A 12,391-nucleotide genomic window follows, 5' to 3' on the forward strand; every position below is an offset into this window, starting at 1 on the left:
GAATGATTTAGAGAGAAATAAAGAAAAGATGTTGTAGATAAGAAAATAGAGGAGAGAAAAAAAGCTGATATTCCTTGGTTTACACAGAAAGCCAATAAAGCCCAGAGACAAGGAGCTTGCTCTGTTCACAGAGGCTGCAACAGCTCTTATTACATTTATTATTTTAGTCCTACTAATGATTCTCGAATTCGCAGTAGCGATTATTCAAGCCTATGTGTTTACCCTCCTAATTAGCCTATACCTGCATGACAACACATAATGACACACCAAACCCGTGCTTACCACATAGTAAACCCAAGCCCCTGACCCCTCACAGAAGCACTATCCACCCTCTTAATAACATCCGGCCTAATTATATGATTCCACTTCAACTCAACAACCTTACTAATGCTCGGCCTAACAACAAACATACTCACAATATATCAATGATGACGAGATGTTATCCGAGAGAGTACCTTTCAAGGACATCATACTCCAACTGTTCAAAAAGGTCTTCGCTACGGAATAATTCTCTTCATTATTTCCGAAGTCTTATTCTTTACTGGATTTTTCTGAGGATTCTATCACTCAAGTCTTGCCCCTACACCCGAACTAGGCGGCTGCTGACCCCCAGCAGGCATTCACCCACTTAATCCCCTAGAAGTCCCACTACTCAACACCTCCGTTCTTCTGGCCTCAGGAGTCTCTATTACCTGAGCCCACCATAGTCTTATAGAAGGAAACCGTAACCACATACTACAAGCCCTGTTTATCACCATCGCCCTAGGTGTGTATTTTACATTACTACAAGCCTCAGAGTATTATGAAGCACCCTTTACCATCTCAGACGGAGTTTACAGTTCAACATTCTTCGTAGCCACAGGATTCCATGGCCTCCATGTCATCATCAGATCCACTTTCTTAATCATCTGCTTTTTCTGCCAACTAAAATTCCATTTTACCTCTAGTCACCACTTTGGTTTTGAAGCTGCTGCCTGATACTGACATTTTGTAGACGTAGTATGACTTTTCCTTTATGTTTCTATCTATTGATGAGGCTCATGTCCTTTTAGTATCAATCAGTACGACTGACTTCCAATCAGTCAGTTAGTTAGTTTTGGTCTAATCTGAAAAAGAACAATAAACCTAATAATAGCTCTCCTAACCAATCTCACACTAGCTACACTACTTGTCACTATCACATTCTGACTCCCTCAACTGAACGTATATTCAGAAAAAACAAGCCCATATGAGTGCGGATTTGACCCCATAGGATCAGCCCGCCTCCCTTTCTCCATAAAATTTTTTCTGGTAGCCATCACATTCCTCCCATTTGACCTAGAAATTGCACTACTCCTGCCACTACCATGAGCCTCACAAACAACTAACCTAAACACAATGCTCACCATAGCCCTTTTCCTAAGTTTCCTACTAGCTGTAAGCCTAGCCTACGAATGAACCCAAAAACGACTAGAATGAACAGAATATGGTATTTAGTTTAAAGCAAAATAAATGATTTCAACTCATTAGATTATGATTAAGCCCATAATTACCAAATGTCCCTTGTATATATAAATATTATAATAGCATTTACAGTATCTCTTGCAGGACTACTAATATATCAATCCCACCTAATATCATCCCTTTTATGCCTAGAAGGAATGATATTGTCCCTATTCATTATAGCCACCCTAATAATCCTAAACTCACACTTTACCTTAGCCAGCATGATACCCATCATCTTACTAGTTTTCACAGCCTGTGAAGCAGCCCTAGGCCTATCTCTACTAGTAATGGTATCAAACACATATGGTACTGACAAAACCTTAACCTACTACAATGCTAAAATATATTGTCCTCACAGTAATACTTATACCCCTAACCTGACTATCAAAAAATAATATAATCTGAGTTAATTCCACACTACATAGCCTACTAATTAGCCTCACAAGTCTGCACCTTATAAATCAGTTCAGTGATAACAGCCTTAACTTTGCATTAATCTTCTTCTCCGACTCTTTATCCACACCACTGCTAATCCTAACCATATGACTTCTTCCCTTGATATTAATGGTCAGTCACCATCACTTGTCAAAAGAAAACCTAATCCGAAAAAAACTATTTATCACTATATTAACCCTATTACAACTCTTTCTAATCATAACATTCACTGCTGCAGAACTAATCTTTTTTTATATCCTATTCAAAGCAACACTAGTCCCAACACTCATTATTATTACTCGATGAGGAAACCAAACAGAATGCCTAAATGCTGGCCTTTATTTCCTATTTTATACACTGGCAGGATCCCTACCCCTACCAGTTGCACTAATTTATATTCAAAATACAGTAGGATCCTTACACTTCCTAATCCTCCAATACTGAGTGCAACCAATACCCAATTCCTGATCCAATGTTTTTATATGACTAGCATGCATAATAGCTTTCATAGTAAAAATACCACTATACGGCCTCCACCTTTGACTACCCAAAGCCCATGTAGAAGCCCCCATTGTAGGCTCCATAGTCCTTGCAGCAGTCCTACTAAAACTAGGAGGATACGGCGTACTACGAGTCACACTACTCCTAAATCCAGTAACCGACTTTATAGCATATCCATTCATCATACTATCCTTATGAGGCATAATCATGACTAGTTCAATTTGCCTTCGCCAAATGGGCCTGAAGTTGCTCATCACATACTCTTCTGTCAGCCACATAGCACGTGTTATTGTAGTTATTCTCATCCAAACACCTTGAAGCTACATAGGAGCCACCGCCCTGATAACTGCCCATGGCCTTACATCCTCCATACTTTTCTGCCTAGCAAACTCCAACTACGAACGAATCCACAGCCAAACAATAATTTTAGCCCGCAGCCTACAAACATTTCTCCCACTAATAGCTACCTGATGACTCCTAGCGAGCCTAACTAACCTGGCTCTACTCCCAACAATTAACCTAATTGGAGAACTATTTGTAGTAATATCAACCTTCTCATGATCTAATATTACAATTATTTTAATAGGACTTAACATGGTAATTACTGCCCTATACTCCCTTTATATGCTAATCACAACACAATGGGGTAAATACACTCACCATGTCAATAACATTTCACCTTCCTTTACACGAGAAAATACACTCATATCATTACACATTCTACCACTACTACTTCTATCCCTGAACCCAAAAATTATTCTAGGACCCCTGTACTGTAAGTATAGTTTAAAAAAAAAAAAAAAACATTAGATTGTGAATCTAACAACAGAAGCCCATTATCTTCTTATTTACCGAAAAAGTATGCAAGAACTGCTAATTCTATGCCCCCATGTCTAACAACATGGCTTTTTCAAACTTTTAAAGGATGGTAGTTATCCATTGGTCTTAGGAACCAAAAAATTGGTGCAACTCCAAATAAAAGTAATAAACATATTCTCTTCCTTCACATTAACAACCCTACTTCTACTAACCGTACCCATCATAATAACAAGCTCCAACACCTACAAAACTTCTAATTACCCACTCTACGTATAAACAACCATCTCGTGCTTTTATTACCAGCATAATTCCCACAATAATATTTATTCACACAGGACAAGAAATAGTCATTTCAAACTGACACTGACTGACCATCCAAACCCTTAAATTATCACTTAGTTTCAAAATAGATTACTTCTCAATAATATTTGTTCCAGTAGCGCTATTCGTCACATGATACATCATAGAGTTCTCAATATGATATATACACTTAGACCCCAACATCAACCAATTTTTCAAATATCTACTTCTATTTCTCATCACAATACTCATTCTTGTCACTGCAAATAACCTCTTTAAACTATCTATCGGCTGAGGAGTTGAAATTATGTCATTTTTACTTATCAGATGATGGTATGGGCGAGCAGATGCAAACACAGCAGCCTTACAAGCAATTCTGTATAACCACATTGGCGATATTGGATTTATCCTAGCAATAGCATGATTCCTAGCCAATCTTAACACCTGAGGCCTTCAACAAATCTTCATATTAAAACCAGACAACTCAAATCTATCCATCATAGGCCTGGTACTAGCCACAACAGGAAAATCCGCACAATTCGGCCTACACCCATGATTACCTTCTGCAATAGAAGGCCCAACTCCTGTCTCAGCATTACTTCACTCAAGCACAATAGTAGTAGCGGGTATTTTTCTACTAATCTATTTCCACCCATTAACAGAAAACAATAAATTTGCCCAATCCATTATATTATGCCTAGGAGCTATCACCACACTATTCACAGCAATACGCACCCTCACCCAGAATGACATTAAAAAGATTGTTGCCTTCTCCACATCCAGCCAACTAGGCCTTATAATAGTAACAATTGGCATCAACCAGCCCTACTTGGCGTTTCTCCACATTTGCACCCACGCCTTCTTCAAAGCCATGCTATTTATATGCTCTGGTTCTATTATTCACAGCCTAAATGATGAACAAGACATTCGAAAAATAGGAGGCCTATTCAAAGCAATACCATTTACCACAACAGCCCTCGTTATTGGCAGTCTCCCACTAACAGGAATACCTTTCCTCACTGGATTCTACTCTAAAGATCTAATCATTGAATCCTCCAACATGTCATATACCAACGCCTGAGCCCTTTTAATAACACTAATCGCCACCTCTTTCACAGCCATCTACAGTACTTGTATTATTTTCTTTGCACTCCTAGAACAACCCCGATTCCCAACCCTCATTATTATCAATGAAAACAACCCCTTCCTAATTAATTCAATCAAACGCCTGCCAATTGGAAGCCTTTTTGCAGGATTTATTATCTCCAACAATATTCCTCCAACAACAATTCCCCAAATCACCATACCCTACTACCTAAAAATAGCAGCCCTAGCAGTTGTAATCTTAGGTTTTATCCTAGCACTGGAAATCAGCAACATAACTTGCAACCTAAAATTTAGTTATCCATCAAATATTTTCAAATTCTCCAACCTGTTAGGATACTACCCCACAATCATACACCGCCTAACTCCTTACATAAATTTAACAATAAGCCAAAAATCAGTATCTTCCCTTCTAGATCTAATCTGACTAGAAAATATTTTACCAAAGACTACTTCACTAACCCAAATAAAAATATCCACCATAATTACAAGCCAAAAGGGCCGAATCAAATTGTATTTCCTCTCTTTCCTAGTCACAATCCTCATCAGCACAATCTTATTTAATTTCCACGAGTAATCTCCATAATAACTACAACACCAATTAACAAAGATCAACCAGTCACAATAACCAATCAAGTACCATAGCTGTATAAAGCAGCAATTCCTATGGCTTCTTGACTAAAAAACCCAGAATCCCCTGTGTCATAAATAACCCAATCCCCTAAACCATTAAATTTAAATACAATCTCCACCTCCTCATCCTTCAATACATAATAGACTATCAAAAACTCCATTAACAAACCAGTAATAAATGCCCCCAAAACAGTCTTATTGGAGACTCAAATCTCAGGATACTGCTCAGTAGCCATAGACGTTGTGTAACCAAAACCCACCATCATACCCCCCCAAATAAATTAAGAAAACCATTAAGCCTAAAAAAGACCTGCCAAAATTTAATACAATACCACAACCAACTCCACCACTCACAATTAAACCTAACCCCCCATAAATAGGTGACGGTTTTGAAGAAAACCCTACAAAACCAATCACAAAAATGATACTCAAAATAAATACAATGTATGTTATCATTATTCTCTCATGGAATTTAACCACAACTAATGATATGAAAAACCATCATTGTCATTCAACTACAAGAACACTAATGACCAACATTCGAAAGACTCACCCACTGATAAAAATTGTAAATAACGCATTCATTGATCTCCCAGCCCCATCAAACATCTCATCATGATGAAATTTTGGCTCTCTCCTAGGCATCTGCCTAATCCTACAAATCCTAACAGGCCTATTCATAGCAACACACTACACATCTGATACAATAACAGCATTTTCTTCTGTCACTCACATTTGCCGAGATGTTAATTACAGCTGAATCATCTGGTACATACACACAAATGGAGCATCAGTGTTTTTCATTTGTCTATTCATGCATGTAGGACGAGGCCTATACTACGGATCATATACCTTCCTAGAAACATGAAATATCGGAGTAGGCCTTCTATTTGCAACAATAGCCACAGCATTCACAGGGTATGTCCTACCATGAGGACAAATATCATTTTGAGGAGCAACAGTCATTACCAACCTCCTCTCAGCAATCCCATACATTGGCACAAACCTAGTCAAGTGAATCTGAGGAGGATTCTCAGTAGACAAAGCATCCCTCACCCGATTTTTTGCCTTTCACTTTATCCTTCCATTTATCATCGCAGCCCTCACCATAGTCCATCTACTCTCTCTCCACGAAACAGGATCCAACAACCCTACAGGAATCTCATCAGATGCAGACAAAATCCCATTTCACCCTTACTACACCATTAAAGACATTCTAGGCACCTTACTGCTAGTCCTAGCCCTCATACTCCTAGTACTATTCACACCTGACTTACTTGGGGATCCAGATAACTACACCCCAGCAAATCCACTCAACACACCCCCTCACATCAAACCTGAATGATACTTCCTATTCACATATGCAATTCTACGATCAATTCCCAAAAAACTAGGAGGAGTTCTAGCCCTAGTCCTCTCAATTCTGATCCTAGTGCTTATACCTCTACTCCACACATCCAAACAATGAAGCATAATATTCCAGCCAATTAGTCAATGTCTAGTCTGAATTTTAGTAGCAGACCTACTAACACTCACATGAATTGGAGGATAACCAGTTGAACACCCATATATCATCATTGGACAACTAGCATCTATTATATATTTCCTACTCATTCTAGTACTAATGCCAATGGCTAGCACTATTGAAAATAACCTCTTAAAATGAAGACAAGTCTTTGTAGTACATTAAATATACTGGTCTTGTAAACCAGAGAAGGAGAACAACTAACCTCCCTAAGACTCAAGGACGAAGCTATAGTCCCACTATCAACACCCAAAGCTGAAGTTATATTTAAACTATTCCCTGAGGCACTATCAATATACCCTCACAAACATCAAGAGCCTTCCCAGTGTTAAATTCACCAAAACTTCTAAAAATTCAACACAAGTTTCACACTCCATAACCCTGCACACATGATCGCATACCCAATAGTACATGCTTACACTCCCATACATATATTACATAGCGCCACTCGAAATATATGTATATAGCGTTTATGTGACAAAAACATAACATGTATACAGCACATCACATGGTCTACCATGCATGCGGGTAAGGACATAAGTATTAATGTAACACAGACATAGTATGTATATACCACATTACATGACTTGCCCCATGCATATAAGCAAGCACATAAACATTAATGTAATATAGACATAATATGTATATAGTACATTACATGATTTACCCTACACATATAAGCAAGTACATGAAACCTATTGATAGTACATAGGACATATTAACTGTTCATCGTACATAGCGCATCCAAGTCAAATCCATTCTTGTCAACATGCATATCCCGTCCATTAGATCACGAGCTTAACAACCATGCCACGTGAAACCAGCAACCCGCTTGGCAAGGATCCCTCTTCTCCCTCTGGGCCCATTAATCGTGGCGGTCACTATTTAATGAACTTTATCAGACATCTGGTTCTTTCTTCAGGGCCATCTCATCTAAAATCGCCCATTCTTTCCCCTTAAATAAGCCATCTCGATGGACTAATGGCTAATCAACCCATGCTCACACATAACTGTGCTGTCATACATTTGGTATTTTTTAATGTCTGGGGATGCTTGGACTCAGCTATGACCATCTGAGGCCCTGACCCGGAGCATGTATTGTAGCTGGGCTTAACTGCATCTTGAGCATCACCATAATGGTAGGCACGAGCATCGTAGTTAAGGGTCGCAGGACATATAATGTTGTATCGTACATTACCTTACTACTTTCCCCCCGGTTTCTTTTTCCCCCTTAAATACCTACCATTATTTTCAACATGCTTCCCCCTAGATACTTATTTAAACTTATCACATCTTCAATACTCAAATTAGCACTCCAACCAAAGTAAGTATATAAGTGCCTGGGTCTCCCCCATGACACATAGTTAATGTAGCTTGAAATTAAAGCAAGGCACCGAAAATGCCTAGATGAGTATATCAACTCCGTAAACATATAGGTTTGGTCCCAGCCTTCCTGTTAACTTTCAATAGACTTACACATGCAAGCATCCACACCCCGGTGAGAATGCCCTCTGAGTCAGTAAGACTAAGAGGAGCGGGTAGCAAGCACACATCTGTAGCTCATAACACCTTGCTTAACCACACCCCCACGGGAGACAGCAGTGACAAAAATTAAGCCATAAACGAAAGTTTGACTAAGTTATATTGACTAGGGTTGGTAAATCTCGTGCCAGCCACCGCGGTCATACGATTAACCCGAGCTAACAGGAATACGGCATAAAACGTGTGAAAGCGCTACATCAAATAGAGTTAAATTTTAATTAAACTGTAAAAAGCCATAATTACAATAAAAATAAATGACGAAAGTAACTCTATAACAGCTGACACACTATAGCTAAGACCCAAACTGGGATTAGATACCCCACTATGCTCAGCCCTAAACACAAATAATTATAAAAACAAAATTATTCGCCAGAGTACTACCGGTAACAGCCCAAAACTCAAAGGACTTGGCGGTGCTTTATACCCTTCTAGAGGAGCCTGTTCTATAATCGATAAACCCGATAGACCTCACCAATCCTTGCTAATACAGTCTATATACCGCCATCTTCAGCAAACCCTGAAAAAGAATAAAAGTAAGCACAACCATAGCACATAAAAACGTTAGGTCAAGGTGTAACCTATGGAATGGGAAGAAATGGGCTACATTTTCTATCTCAAGAAAACCCAATACGAAAGTTATTATGAAACTAATGACCAAAGGAGGATTTAGTAGTAAACTAAGAATAGAGTGCTTAGTTGAATCAGGCCATGAAGCACGCACACACCGCCCGTCATCCTCAAGTAACTATGATGCACTCAAACCTATTTACATGCACCAGCCATATGAGAGGAGACAAGTCGTAACAAGGTAAGCATACTGGAAAGTGTGCTTGGACAAACCAAGATATAGCTTAAGTAAAGCATCTAGTTTACACCTAGAAGATTTCACACACTATGAATATCTTGAACTATACCTAGCCCAAAATTCCCATCTTTCAATTAAGCAACCAAAATAAAAGAAAACATTTATCCTAATTTAGAATATAGGAGATAGAAATTCTAAGTATGGCACTATAGAGAAAGTACCGCAAGGGAATGATGAAAGAAAAAATCAAAGTACAAAAAAGCAAAGACTAACCCTTGTACCTTTTGCATAATGAGTTAACTAGCAAAAAACTTAACAAAATGAATTTTAGCTAAGTAACCCAAAACCAGACGAGCTACTCATGGACAGTTTATTAGAACCAACTCATCTATGTGGCAAAATAGTGAGAAGATCCATAAGTAGAGGTGACACGCCTAAGGAGCCTGGTGATAGCTGGTTGTCCAGAAAATGAATTTTAGTTCAGCTTTAAAGATACCAAAAATCTAAACAAATCTCACTGTATCTTTAAAAGTTAGTCTAAAAAGGTACAGCCTTTTAGAAATGGGTACAACCTTCACTAGAGAGTAAGATCTAACAACACCATAGTGGGCCTAAAAGCAGCCATCAATTAAGAAAGTGTTAAAGCTCAACAATAAAAATATTAATCCCAACAACAAACAGCTAACTCCTAGCCCTAATACTGGACTATTATAAAATAGAAGCAATAATGTTAATATGAGTAACAAGAAATATTTTCTCCTTGCATAAGTTTAAGTCAGTATCTGATAATACCCTATTAACAGTAAATAAAAATAACCCAACAATAAATAATGTATTAATTACATTGTTGACCCGACACAGGAGTGCACCTAGGAAAGATTAAAAGAAGTAAAAAGAACTCGGCAAACACAAACCCCGCTTGTTTACCAGAAACATCACCTCCAGCATTCCCAGTATTGGAGGCACTGCCTGCCCAGTAACAAACGTTAAACAGCCATGGTATCCTGACCGTGCAAAGGTAGCGTAATCATTTGTTCTCTAAATAAGGACTTGTATAAATGGCCACACAAGGGTTTTACTGTCTCTTACTTCCAATCAATCAGTGAAATTGACCTCCCCGGTGAAGAGGCGGGAATAAACAAACAAGACGAGGACCCTATGGAGCTTTAACTAGCCCAAAGATAATAGACTTAACCATTAGGGGATAACAATACTCTTTATGGACTAGCAGTTTTGGTTGGGGTGACCTCGGAGAACAAAAAATCCTCCGAGTGATTTTAAAGACTAGACCCACAAGTCAAATCAAACTATCACTTATTGATCCAAAAATTTGATCAACGGAACAAGTTACTCTAGGGATAACAGTGCAATCCTATTCAAGAGTCCATATCGACAATAGGGTTTACGACCTCGGTGTTGGATCAGGACACCCCGATGGTGCAACCGCTATCAAAGTTTCGTTTGTTCAATGATTAAAGTCCTACGTGATCTGAGTTCAAATCGGAGTAATCCAGGGCGGTTTCTATCTGTTATGTATTTCTCCCAGTAGGAAAGGACAAGAGCAATAAGGCCAACTTCAATAAAGCGCCTTAAACTAATTAATGACCTCATCTCAATTAACCTCGCAAATAAACCCTGACCTAGAAAAGGGCTTAGTTAAGGTGGCAGAGCCCAGTAATTGCATAAAACTTAACCCTTTATATTCAGAGATTCAAATCCTCTCCTTAACAAAATATTTATAGTTACTATTCTAATACTAATCATTCCCATTCTTCTAGCCATAGCCTTTCTCACACTAGTTGAACGAAAAGTCCTAGGCTACATACAATTCCGGAAGGGCCCAAATGTTGTGGGTCCATATGGCCTACCTCAACCTATCGCTGATGCAATCAAACTTTTCATTAAAGAACCCCTACGACCTGCCACATCCTCAATCTCAATATTTATTTTAGCACCCATTCTAGCCCTAAGCCTAGCCCTAACCATATGAATTCACCTACCCATCCCCTACCCCCTCATCAACATAAACTTAGGAGTCCTATTTATATTAGCCATATCAAGCTTAGCCGTATATTCAATCCTTTGATCAGGCTGAGCCTCCAACTCAAAATACCCACTTATCGGAGCCCCACGGGCAGTAGCATAATCTCGTATGAAGTAACACTAGTAATCATCTTATTATCAGTTCTTCTAATAAATGGATCCTTCACTCTCTCCACATTAAGTACTACACAAGAACAAGTATGATTAATCTTCCCAGCATGACCCTTAGCAATAGTATGATTTATCTCAATGCTAGCAGAAGCAAACCGAGCACCATTTGACCTTACCAAAGGAGAATCGGAACTAGTCTCAGGCTTTAACATAAAATATGCAGCAGGACCATTTGCCTTATTTTTCATAGCAGAATATGCAAATATCATCATAATAAATATTTTCACAACAACCCTATTCCTAGGAGCATTTCACAACCCATATATACCAGAAGTCTACACAATCAACTTCACCATTAAATCACTACTACTCACAGTCACTTTCCTGTGAATCCGAGCATCCTACCCCTGATTCCACTATGATCAACTGATACACTTACTATGAAAAAGTTTCCTGCCCCTAACACTAGCTCTATGCATACGACATGTATCACTACCTATTCTTCTATCAAGCATCCCCCCACAAACATAAGAAATATGTCTGATAAAAGAGTTACTTTGATAGAGTAAATAATAGAGGTTTAAACCCTCTTATTTCTAGAACTATAGGAATTGAACCTACTCCTAAGAACCCAAAACTCTTCGTGCTCCCAATTACACCAAATTCTAACAGTAAGGTCAGCTAATTAAGCTATCGGGCCCATACCCCGAAAATGTTGGTTTTATCCTTCCTGTACTAATAAACCCAATCATTTTTATTATCATCCTAGCAACCATTATGTTTGGAACCATTATCGTTATAATTAGCTCCCACTGACTACTTATCTGAATCGGATTTGAAATAAATATACTCACCATCATTCCTATTATAACAAAAAAATATAACCCATGAGCCACAGAAGCATCAACCAAATACTTCCTGACCCAATCAACAGCCTCAATCTATTAATAATAGCTGCATTATTAACAATATTTTCAGGCTGGTGGACTGTAATAAAACTATTCAACCCAACAGCCTCTATACTCATAACAATAGCCCTTACCATAAAACTAGGAATAGCTCCATTCCACTTCTGAGTCCCAGAAGTA

General features: G+C 38.5%; 1 pseudogene; it reads left to right on the plus strand.

The window, feature by feature from the left end:
• The first annotated feature begins 3,321 nt into the window (after nucleotides 1-3,321).
• Nucleotides 3,322-11,972, plus strand: LOC121819189 (NADH-ubiquinone oxidoreductase chain 5-like; annotated as a pseudogene).
• Nucleotides 11,973-12,391: the final 419 nt, after the last annotated feature.

Source organism: Ovis aries, chromosome 3 (genome assembly GCF_016772045.2).
Source record: "Ovis aries strain OAR_USU_Benz2616 breed Rambouillet chromosome 3, ARS-UI_Ramb_v3.0, whole genome shotgun sequence".
NCBI lineage: Eukaryota > Metazoa > Chordata > Mammalia > Artiodactyla > Bovidae > Ovis > Ovis aries.